Raw genomic sequence first — 11,011 nt, 5'->3', positions numbered from 1 at the left:
CATTGCTCTATTTGCCAAGTCTAGACAGCCATGGAGAAAAGAACGTTGCTGTACAGCTGTCTTTTCACCATTTGTTGTTTAAAACAGAACTGAAACCAGGCTGATGCCCTCCGTAACACGTTAATGCAAACCGTTCATGCTTTTTGATCCTTGGAATGGGGATCCAACTTTGTTTAAACCTTCAGTGGGAAGGTGTGTTGACTAACCATTGTGAAAGGCTGCATAAAACCACAATGGAGCTAAGTTAGTATAACCTTACAGTCCTGGCTTAAATCACTAAAACCTATTTTTCTAGGCTTTATAAGTTTATAATGACCATTACCTTTTATTGCGGGTTGAAAATTGACATGAGAGGTTTCAAAACAAGAAGTAAAATGCTTACTTCCCTCTGGTTCACAGCAAGATTTCAGAAGGAAAGCACACTGTCAGGCTGCTGCATGAGCATTTTCCTACCCATATCGCCTGTCTGCTTTGGGTTATTCATTTTGAATCCAGCAGGCACAAGGTCAAAAAGACAAAGCACAGAAGTAGAGGATGGTGTCACCCCATGGCCACCCATCCGCCTGTGCGTGGAAGAATGGGGATGAGTTCCACTCTCGGGGCTGCTGCTGCGTTTCACAGGAAACAACCACTGGACAAAATATGAAAAACAATTCTAGGAGTGGAGACCCCAGAGCCTTGGCATGGTTGATAAGAAGGCGGGTGAATGAGGATTCTCAGAATTACCACTTTGGCCTTAGTTGGGTATAAATTTAATTGAAGTTCTTTGTTTTTATCTAGCCATTAATCCACAACTTTACTTCTTTTCTGCCCTTTGGAAACAGCGGTTTACTTTTAAGTTTTCAAACTGCTAAGCAATGGCATTTGTGGGATTTTACATAAATATGTTAATATTTTTAATCACACATTAATTTTGGTAGGTATAGACCCTAATTGTATATATAATAATAGTTCTATGAGAATTTATAGTTACAGTGTATTATAGTTATAAATTGAATTTGTAGCTATGAATGGAATGGTATTAAGGCAACACAGTAAATCCGTGTTAATGCACGTGCAAGTGGGATTCTTCAGTGTCTTGGTGGACTCCGTGTTAGCAAATGTCAGCTCCAGGGCTCTTCCCAGCCAACTTTGTACGTGGGAAGGATTCCAAAGCCGCTTCGGAACTCTCCTCTCAGCCACATCTAAACCCAGCATTTCTGCAGGCATACTCATGGAGCTCGAAACAAAACAAAACTAATGTTCTTCTCCAGCGCAAAACTGTAATTTAGTTTAAGACCATATGTCTGCCTGATGTTACGTGAATTCTTTACCCTACCCTGCATGACCGTCCTGCTGTGGCGGGGAGGGAGGGGTGGCCAGGCAGTCACCCCTCAAAAACACCCAGAGCGAAGCCTTGACTGAGCCGAGCGCTTACAGCATCTGCTTAATTTGCAAGGCCACAGTTATCTCTTCTCTCTTCGGCAGGGCACTTCTTATCTAGGCGTTTTTCTAAATTCCTCTTCAATTCTGAGTTCCTTTTAATTCTGTAAGTAGGTGCTTCGGTTGTACCAGCTTACCCTCTGTATAACCGCGGCACTACAGAGGAGTGTGCTGGTGATGCCGTGAGTGAAATTCCAAGGAAGAAGGTCTTACACGGCTCGCTCGACCTCTGCGTGCCACAGCCGTTTTACCCCCGCTCGGCGGCCTCTGCCCACGGGGCTTCCGCGGCACCGTCCTGCGCTTCACAGTGGGCATCGCCGGAAACCTGCCAAGGGAGAGGTGTCTGCAGAAAAGGCGACCGTCTCCCAGCCAGCAGGGACGAGTCGGGACGCCAGCCCGGAGCGGGTGGTTCCTCTCCCAGTGAAGCCGTGGTGCTCCTCACCGCCCACCCCGCTCCTCGTCTGTCTTCCCCTGGGGTAAGCACAGGAGGAGTGACGGACCGCGCTGCCTTCAGCAACGGCAAATCCTTCCTCCGTCTCCTGAAATGCACCAAAAGCAAAGGCAGGCTGGAGGAGGAATCACAGCGTAATAAGAGATCACCGGCTGCGTTACAAATCCGCCATCGTTACACGGAATATGAAGACCCCTTCCAACAGAGTATTTTTCAGACGTTATTCACCTGTTCCTATACTGCTATATTTTGAGACCTTTTACTTTATATAGTGAATATTCATGTTTTCATCTCACGACCCTTTGTAATCTAATGTAGCCCATAGCAACCTTAGCTGTTGGAGGCTAAATACAATTCAGAATTTTAAAGTCTAGGCTCTGTCAGTCACGGGTGAACAGCCTGGCCGTGAGCAAACAGCGAGCCCCGTGTGAGGCTGGAAAAGAGTTTGCGGTAGTCAGCAATCATTGCAAAAGGTGGTAGGTGTGAAAACGAAGCAACGACATTGTGGTCAGTCCATATACAGGTGGGCAATTGTTACCTTTATCACTGCTCTCCATTAATTATTATAATTATTCTTGTAGCTGTTGTGTAGCAAAGATAGGAGCCGACTTTAGCAAGAGTTCACACCCACCTACAAGGTTTGCCCTCAGATAAGTCTGCATGCACAGCAATCTCAGGTATTAATCATTCTCTTAAAGTGACCTATTCTTGTTTGTTGTTGCATTAGGCTGTCATGTAATTTACTGGTTGGACATATGTTTGTGTCCTAGATATGCTCGGTGTGGTATTTCTCCGGAGCAGCCCCTCTGCATCGGCGGTGTCGTGGCTCTGAACCTCTCACCGGGAGGCAGCTTGAGTCTCATTTGCTCTTGGGAGAGTGTTTCTCCTTTGGAATTCTCTCTGGCTCTGTTCTCTTATTCTGCCAAAATCCTGTTTCGTCTGTAGTCTGTTTATTCTTGACCCTTGTATTTTGTCCCATGACCTTTTTTTTATTCGAGTAGGTTGCACAACGATACATACATTTTTCGGCTCTGTTTTGCACTAGCGAGTGATCAGGTCTGCTCCACGCGTGACAGAGCCATTTTCAAACGCGCTCACTCATTCCTTCCCTTCCGCAGAGGCGGGACAGAGGAGGACAGCTCTGCCTTTTGTACCCGGCCCTGTGGGTGCCATTGTACACGTCCCAGTTGTCACCCTTGGGTGCAAACGGGCAGACAGGATGATGGTTTCCACTTGGACGGGCCGCCGTCACTGGCTGGTGTGCTTACCGTGTGCCCTGCCTGTTCCGAGCACGCCAGCTGCCCGCTGCCGTGACGGGCACAGTCATTTGGCGCTCCTGACGCCAACAGGGCTCCCTTCTCTGAGGACATCACCACAGTGACGCTCCTGCGACTCACAGAGGGAGAGTTGGGCACTCCGAGATTAAAAATTGATAAAGCCCTAGATGATTTTTACTCTTGCTTTATCAGTTGCTTCTATAACACAGGATTTTTCTGCCAATTAAGAAGCATTTTCCACCAGATGGAAATACTTCATACTCATTCATGCTCTGTAGAACACCTCCCAGGTATCAGTGAGGCACCTGAAATCTCCAGTGCACCCCTTATCCCCTGAGGAGCGAATTCCCACAGGACACTGTCGTTGTCCATGTTCATCCAGCATCTAAGGCTGGAGCACAGAAACAGCTTCCAGCTAGAAACAGAAAAAGACAGCTGTCATTGCCCCCAAAACAATTAGAATTTAATCGTTAAAATGGTTTTCAGGCAGCTCTTATCCCCATTTCTCTCCACAGATTAAACCAGTACAGCTATCACTATCATTCTCAATTAATTTTCAAATTAAAATAGGGTGTTTCTTTAATTTGTGAGGAACTGGATAGAATTACCCAAGTAAGCAGTTCTGTTGTTTTCAGGAATTGTGGCAAAGGGAAAAAGAGAGGAAAATCAGTGAAGGAAAAAAGTTTCAAGGACTGTGTATTACTGTATGCCATGTGTAAGGTGAGGATTACAGACAGTGCTGCAAGCAGAAAGGCAAGCAAATTCTAAACAGAGGATGGTCTTTGCTGTTAAAGAGGCCATTTGTTCGCTGTGTCCGTGTCTGAAGGTGCTGGTGAGAAGCCCAGTAGTTTGGAACCAGAACCGTGTCCCACCTCTTGCCTCAGCTTTGCCGTAATCTTTTCCCCAGTATTAGAATTTGTAAATTATAGCCCAAAAGTAGCTTACTCTAAGCCAGGCACGTTCCCAGAAAAGACATTTAGCTCAATCACAGTCACATACAGTAACATCAGGCTGTTTTTCTGGGACAACCAACACTGGGTCCTTCCCAACGAGCCAACATTATCCATCATTATGTTTGTCCACTTGTCATAGTAGCTGTATTACATACATTTAGTGGAGTACAACATTATTGTTATTACAGCCATAGAAGGCGTCACTCATTGTCTGCCCGCGGAGGCATTAGTGCTGCTGAATAATCGTTTTGGTGGCCAGGTCTCCGCAGGACACCGGTGTTGAAGGGCAAAGCGCGGCACAGCCGTTGCTCTTCGCCTGCGTCAGCCCTCGTGCCGACAGCTTGGAGACCCCAAAGGGGCGTAGATGGGCACCGGCACCGGTCCCACTGTCCCCGTGGTGTCGCCATAGGCTGTCCGTCGTTGGCGAAGGGAGATGTTCTCTATGGGGGGCATTTCAGGCGGAAAGTGAAGGGCCAGTTGTAGCCCAATGGAAAAAGAAAGAGGCTCCAAGTTTCTTGTTTTCTAACAGGAAAAGGTCCAGAGTTACACGGGTGATACAGAAATGTTCACTCTGAAACAAACTACAGACGTGTTTTCCGAAGCAGCGCGTTAGGCCAAAGAGCCAACGTAGATCCATGAAAACGATTCCGAGAACACAGTGCCGTGACCCTTGCTGCGAGCGCTGCCCAGGGTTGGGGCCTGCGTCCCGCGTGCCCTCCGCAGCCGACCCCCTCCTGCTGTCACCTCTGACTCTGGTCGCTGCTGCCATCACCATGGTGTCCCTTCACCTTCGCCAGTAGCAGCTGTTTAACACATTGTGCTTTAACGACTGTGTTTGCAGGACTGTGTTTACCCTCCTGATTCGGCTTAAGTGAGATGCGCATCATGGCCAGTTACCGCGGCAGAGCATCGCGAAGGCTTATTAGTATTTTGGTACATATGAAGCAGCTAATTTAATTCAAACAGCAGTGTCTCTTATTGCTTAGCTTTAACTACCTGCTGCCTAAAATGAGCACATGAAGATAAATTACATGGGGTCATTTGTTAGGAAGAGAACTGGGAACCCAAATCTCCCTTTCAGATTCAGGGAAACACAGAGTGGTTAATTCAATTTGGAGGAAGAAACTAATGATCTGGAAGCTGACAAAAATCAGATGTTGTGCTTTGATTGGTCAAATGACATTTTATTGAAATCACACTCATTTACCAGCTCACACTAATGCTGAGTTGGGACTTTGTCAATTAAAAACATCAAAATATGTTTATTTATACCTTTGGCTTTACAACTGTCGAAGCAGCCGAAGCCTGACCTGGCAGCCTACATTCACTGTCCTTGCTTCTGGTGGAAGCCTCTTCAACAATCTGGAAGTGTGTCAGAGCTAAAAGTAAATTGATTCAACATTTTCTTACAAATTATGAAAATAGTAGATAACTTTCTGATGAAACGTGGTTGAGATTTTTCCCCTTTTGAAGTTCTCTCTCGATATCCTACGTAAATAAAAAGACTTCAAAGTGAGAGAAGGCTTAGTAAATGCTAGGACTCGTACCTGCGTTCAAAAATAAAATGGATGAGGTCAAAACTGTGTCTCAGCTCTTCTCATAAAGAGCTCAGTTTTCATCAATGCTTTATAATTCCATCCTATCTCAAATATTTTGTATTAGAAACAATTCAGTGATATAAAATGTGGGGACAGTCAATAGATGAGAACCAATGGTCTTTGAATAGGAGGCATTTCCGCTCCCAGAAACATGATAAAGTTTGCTAAGCATCTGCATGTGAATCTAGACATAGGATGCACAGTTTTAAAGAATGACCTTTATTGTACTAAAAAAGAGTACATAGCTTGATTTTTCCCCGCTGTTGCCTAGTGGAAATGCCTTGGCCCTGGAAAGCAGAACCCCTAAAGCAGCACCAAAGCGCGTTACCAGCAGCAGGGCACCGTCACTGCGTTCACTGTGTGCAAAACTGAGCTGGAAAGCACAACGGCATGTGACAGGGCTTTTAAAGGTAATAGTGCTCCAAAGTGAACTAATTGTTTCCTGTTAGAAAGTACATTTCACCCATCTCAGTAACACATTTTATCTGTTCTTACTCAAGAGGAGAGTTCATTAGGAACATTTTTCCTGACTGGAAATGCCAGTTAAGGAGACATTTATATACACAGCATTGTTGGCTTGTGTTTCGAGCTAAGGCGCTGCTGACAGGATGGTTTATGATGTCAGAAGACTTTTCACCCTGCAGTAAGTATTTTTGTAAAGGTGTCCAATCATCTTTGACAATACCTGTCAGCAGCAGTAGTGCAGTAATATTACTGACTCTCTTAATGGTTTATTTTCTCCAAACAATTGCCAAGTAGCTCTTATCCTTATTAACTGTAATACCAGTAGTTCATTGGACAGCCTGTTCCTTTTTAACAGAGTTACTTAACAGTTCCTTGAAGTTGAATTTTGACAACATTTAGCATTATATTAATGATGTTGCATTCATTAGTACCTTTTGGCAGTTTTATTCAGAAAACCCACCTGAGAGTAATTCTTCTGGTTAAATAAAATCAGTGTAACTGAAACAAAAGTTTGTGAAATAAGGTGGAAAAGCAGCTAGAAGAAGCATCTTGAGAAAAAAATAAATCCTAAACAACTGGAGGTACATCATACAGGCCTCTCACGTGCATGCTCCAGGTCCAGAACTGCCTGTCCGTCCTTCATCCAGAGGCATTTACAGTCAAAGTATGTTTTGCATAATTCTACTGGCTGGCATACGCAGAGACTAACGGACTATTTTTGCTATTAGTTATTCAGCTAACATGAGTGGTTAAGGTCCTAAATGTCAACTTTTCCACTGTTTTAAACAGAGCAGAAAAGTTGTTCCACATGGAATTCCTCATTTCTCCATTTGTATTTTTAAATATATATAATACAGTGTGTGCAAAAAAACCCATACTGAATACTAAAGTTAGGAATTGTGTGCAGTCTTAACTTACCTGTAGCACCTGTATGTGTTAGCTTTATATCAATTTATCTTTTATATTTAAGTGGTACCTCGAGGCCTTTATCTGCTATGTCATCGTTTTTACTTGAGCACTCCCTATTCATTCTCAAGATCACTGTTTTCTGTACCTTGCGCGAGATAGATTGTGATTGAGGCAGAATGCTACTGAAAGAAAAAAAAAAGACATTCCTGTCTGGTTGTGGGACTGAGACAGCTGGTTCCCCCTTTTTTCTCTGCCACAGTCACAGTTCTGATGGTCGAGACTAATAATGCACACACAGAAAGGTGGCGTGATGCTTACCCTCTGGAAGATTAATACAGGAATTTTTAACTGTGGATTATTTGGTGTAGAGTCCTTAACATTATTTTTGTCATATCTGCAGTTGTTTTTATCATCAAGCCTGTAATTGTTTATGCAATTTATAGATCAGAAAATCTGTTAACTAGAATTATTAATAGAGGTTTGAGTTAAGAACTGTGAGTTCCTTACTTGCCTGGAGTGGGTGTGTTGAAAGAGGCTGGAGATGTCAGCAAAACAACGCTATTTTTAATGTACTTCATAGTGGACAATCTTATGCTTAATGTCTTTTGGAAGATCTGTATTACAGGAGTAGTTCTGCTTTTTGCATGCACACAAACTATAATTTACATTATTCTTTAAAAGAGACTATTTATGCTTTATTTCAAAGGAGCGGGTGAGAAAGGAAGGAAAAGAGGAAATAAGTCATGAAGCCACCCTAGAGAGAACAAGAAGTTAATAGTCAAACAGAAGGGTGCATTAGTACACTTGTATCTTGGTTATTAGCACATTGCAGTCGGTGGAAATATTTTCCAGTTTCCTGAGTACCTTCTGGGGTCTGTGCTGTCCGGGCAGTGGCTGTATTGGAAGAAGCAAAATGAGTATCGTGACTTCATGTGCTGCTTTTTCTGACATACGTGCTCTCCTGCGAGTTACCTCGTGGGCGCCCCGCAGCCTTCACAGCGCGGAGCCCACGTCTGCCCACGTCGGGAGACGTGTGTTTGCAGGGAGCACGGGAGCACACCCAAAGGCTGCGCTCTGGCGACGGATCTTGTGGAGGAGACCGGGACTGAGTGCTGCTGTGTGGGGCAGCTCTGAGGCTTTGGGCGTTTTCTTTGTGACTTTGATTTTTGCAACATCTTTCTGTTACAGCAACGCCAGAATCATCAGCCTGGCTTCCTAAACTGCTTCTGTATCTCTCTGTCTCCTCTTTCCATTGCTTCTGTTGTCTGGTTTTAAATCCCACCAGCTGGTGGGAAGGCATCTCAATGAGGTAACATCATGTAAGACACCCGAGTATCCACAGGGCAGAAAACCCTTATAAATGCTCCAACCAAGTAAAAGCTTCAGAGTGCACAGGAAGATTATTCAATTCTGGAAGCAGTCACACTGTTTTCATTCCACTATTCATTTAACTATGGAACAATTACTGGAGTGTACGTTGTTTGAAAAGTTTTATTCTGGGGTAGCATACATTCAGCATGTTTCATGAAAATTTCTTCAGTGACAGTCTTATTCCAGACACCTCTAATAGAGCTTCTATTTGCAAAAATCTATTCAAGATACATGGGATATAATAAATTAAACTATCCTGTTCCCAAAACCTGTTAAGTCCCAGAAAAGAATCCATCCTGCCTATTTAGCTGTGATCACTTTTTGAGACCATCTGAAAAAGAAGCCTGCTTATTCCAAAGTGTACGTGACCCTTCTAGAGCATGAAGGAAGAGAGAAAATAGTTTTCCTTATTTTTGTGGGGTGTATCTAGTCGGGATTTTTATTGTGTCTGTGTCAGCCTTTCACTGAGGGTGAGACTTGCACAAGCCAGAGGCAGTGATGGGGAGGGAGAAGCCTTATTCGTTAGAGTGCAGCAAGAGGGAATGCTCCGCGCTTCTGGCCTGAGGGAAGGATGCTGCTGTATAAGATGAGGAGCTTGCCCCACTTTACTGTATTAAATTATTACCTACAGATCATTTTGTCTGGATGACTTTTGCAGCATTTATTTTCATCTCTGTCCCAGCCATTAGAAATCTGATTTGTCAAAGATATTTGTAAACTACAGTAACTTCTTGACTGGGTGATCAGCGCTAAAGGCCTTGAAAAATTGGCAGAAGTTTTCACCCTGTGAAAACATTAAGATCAATAAAGCAAATTGATAAATACCATTTCACAGAATATAGGCTTTCGGATGAAATGCTCTAACACGTAGCAGTAACAGATCATTCCAGGTATGGAACATCATACTTTAAAAGCCATACGGTTAATGCTGTAAAAGGAAGGATTATATGAAATGTGGTTGATTCTTATACCTTATTTCATAAAAAGCAGCTTCAGTTATGTGGGGTTCTTCAGCAACTAAAGGAAGAGGATGCCAGGAAAAGTCAACCCTTAAATTGCAGACAAAGAGCTTCTCCTACTACCAATGGTATTACATCATCAAAATATTTCACAGACACCCAGAAATAAGCTGTACTTCTGTATGTCAGTGAAGCAGCAAATTGAATTCTCATAATATGTTTTGAAAATGAGTCTTGTTAGGTTTGATGAGGTGGAAAAGGTACTGAGATCACTGGTTTGTTCCAATACGTTCAGTGCACTTTTCTTGGACGTTTGCCATGGCTAATCTTTTTAATGGCAGTGTAGCTTGTAAACCCATTTGGTAGAAAGCTATACGTCTCAGTTTCAGGGTATCGCACCAAGGAGGGTGGTAAATAAGTTTCTCTTCAAGCATGCAAACCCTTTTGTTACAATACCAGCAATTTTATTTTAACACACGTATCAGGAAAACCTCGGTATTTCCTTTATGAATTCAGTGATGAGCAGAATAAAATGCAAATGTCATTTTAAATACACATACGTGTGTAGACAATATGCACCGGCCTTATGGGTTTTGTTTAAAGACATTTATCAAGGACAAACTTCAATTCATTCAGGCCCAATATTCAAGAAATTGAGCCTGTCACAAACCCCCTGGATTTCTCCAGCACCCCTCTTCGGGTACTTTCCCATGCCATTTTGGAAATGTTCTGGGGAAACGGTGCGCCTTACAGCATGATCAGCCACTATAAAATTCAAAATTCCATCATGTTAAACTGGTGAGAACATTTGGATAAAATGAGAAGAACTTCGGCCTCAGCCTCCTGACGGTTGAAGCGGAGGTTGCCCCTGTCGGGGCTTCAGGCGGTTCCAGCCTGTGGGCTCACGCAGGCGTGTTGAGTTAAATTATTTTAGGCTGTTCTGTAGGTTAAATAAACACTTTCTGTTGCCTTTCAAAGCTGAGTTAGAATGCACTGGAGATCCCATAGCACATCTATAATGACCCCACAGTGTAACTACAGTTTAATCAGCTTCTATTCCAGACATCTTTGCCAAGTGATTTACTTTTTGTTAACACAGTTTCATATAAAGGTACCGAATCTTACATAGTCAGCATCATTTTCCGTAAACCACGTTCCTAATTCCTTGGTTCTGAAGACATGCCCTGAAACGCCGTCTCTCTTGTAACTTCGTCCTTTCCGTCAGCCTTAGCGGATGCATACAGGTGGGTTTTGTGTACAGCTGCAGAGATCACAGTGCTCTGAACTCTGGTTTCTGTTAAATTATTCCTGGATAACTCTCCTTGAGAGAATCGTGCAAAGAAAGCCCATGAGCTAAACTTTTTTTTCCCTAGGTTCCCTTTTTCATCTTCTGCCTGTTCTTTTTCCATAGTCATAGCCAACAGCCTGCTCTGTGCTTGAGTTGTCGTTGAACTGATTTTCCTACTTCCACATAGCTAAATAGTCTGCTGTCTTTAAACACTCAGGTGCAAAAATGCAAGGTAGGAGGGGAGAGTTTTGAAACTGTATGTGCCTTAACACATTGGCCTAAAACAGGATTATAGATACGAGAAGAGAAAAGGGAAAG

The 11,011-nt window shown here is 43.4% G+C and overlaps 1 protein-coding gene across 1 annotated transcript in view; it reads left to right on the top strand.

Moving 5' to 3' along the window:
- The window catches only part of INPP5A (inositol polyphosphate-5-phosphatase, 40kDa), a 184,681-nt gene that overhangs the window by 165,975 nt on the left and 7,695 nt on the right, over positions 1–11,011 (top strand). The gene's annotated exons all lie outside the window — the stretch shown is intronic.

This window comes from Charadrius vociferus, unplaced genomic scaffold, assembly GCF_000708025.1.
Source record: "Charadrius vociferus isolate BGI_N301 unplaced genomic scaffold, ASM70802v2 scaffold38, whole genome shotgun sequence".
Classification (NCBI taxonomy): Eukaryota; Metazoa; Chordata; class Aves; order Charadriiformes; family Charadriidae; genus Charadrius; species Charadrius vociferus.
This window is presented reverse-complemented; position numbering and strand designations above follow the sequence as displayed.